The following is a 1189-nucleotide window of genomic DNA, read 5'->3' as shown; positions in this document are numbered from 1 at the left end:
GAGAAGAAAGACGAGGGGGCAGGAGAGATCCCATCAAAATCTTGCTCGAAGAAGCGCTCGAGCGACAACGAACGCGATGATGGACAGCTTTGCGCAGATCCTTCAGCGGCTACCCAGAAGCGGCGCATCGGCTTCCAGTAGCTCTCTGGAAACACCACACCCTTTAAGGTACAAGTTAATTTTGAAATCCCCATATTCGAGGTCAGATAGACGCCGATGCGTAGATAAATAAATGGTTAAATCTGCTAGAGGGTTATTTTTCTGTTCATGAATTTTCGAGTCGGGGAAAAGATTGTTTTTGCTCTTCTCAAAGCAGCCCCCCACGTCAAGGACTGGTGGGAACCTACTGCGAGCAGAAGGATGAAAGTACTGGCTCACTATTTTCAGCCGCACCCACCTGGGATTCGTTCCGGGATGCCATCAAGGGCAGTACTACCCTGTCGGAAGCTATGAGGATGAATACATAAAGTGGACCACGCTGCGGCAGGGAAGGGACCAAGACGTGCGGAGTTCACCAATCTTTTCCATACCCTTCGCACAAAGTTGGGTATCAAGGATTCGGAGCAACATTTGATACTCAAATACCGTGGCTGCCTGCACAAGAACCCAGGAAGAAATACAGTTCTTAAACATCCCTCGCTCGGCGCGCATACGGGTATGCCGTAAGGTCGAGCAGAAGTTTTAAACAAAAAGAAGCGAGACTTTGGATCTGCGAATCCAAAGCAGGGGAAAAGGTGCCCCTAAACCCAGAACAAAGGACAAAGCCAAGGCGGGACAGCCCAAGACACCAGCGAAGCTGCAAGCAAAGAGCAACGCCGCGAAGCCGAGAAAGGACACTGGAAATGGTGCGAGTCCATAAGAGCTCCACTCACAACACAGTGAGTGTCGGGCCAAGCAGTCACTGGTGGCTGAGCTAAAGGTTTCAGAATCCGATGCATGTTCCGACTCTGAGTCAGAACCCGATAAGGGGTATGAAAAAGAGGGAAGCAGATCATTGATGCGGATCCCAGCGCCACTGTGCTACCGCAAAGATCCAGAAAATGAACCCGAAGATCCAGAGGAGGAGGGCGCTCTTCCACTCCCAGATGTGGGTAAAGGGCTCCCCGATACAGTCATTGTTGATAGCGGGAGTCAAAAGAACTCATTTGGCAGAGGCGTGAAGCGGTTGGTTGGGCTTACCGACCAAGCA

Source organism: Pinus tabuliformis, chromosome 6, assembly GCF_031772625.1.
Source record: "Pinus tabuliformis cultivar Carrire ecotype Pingquan chromosome 6, CPIR1, whole genome shotgun sequence".
Classification (NCBI taxonomy): Eukaryota; Viridiplantae; Streptophyta; class Pinopsida; order Pinales; family Pinaceae; genus Pinus; species Pinus tabuliformis.
The sequence above is the reverse complement of the archived record's forward strand: the minus strand, read 5'-3'. Positions refer to the sequence as shown.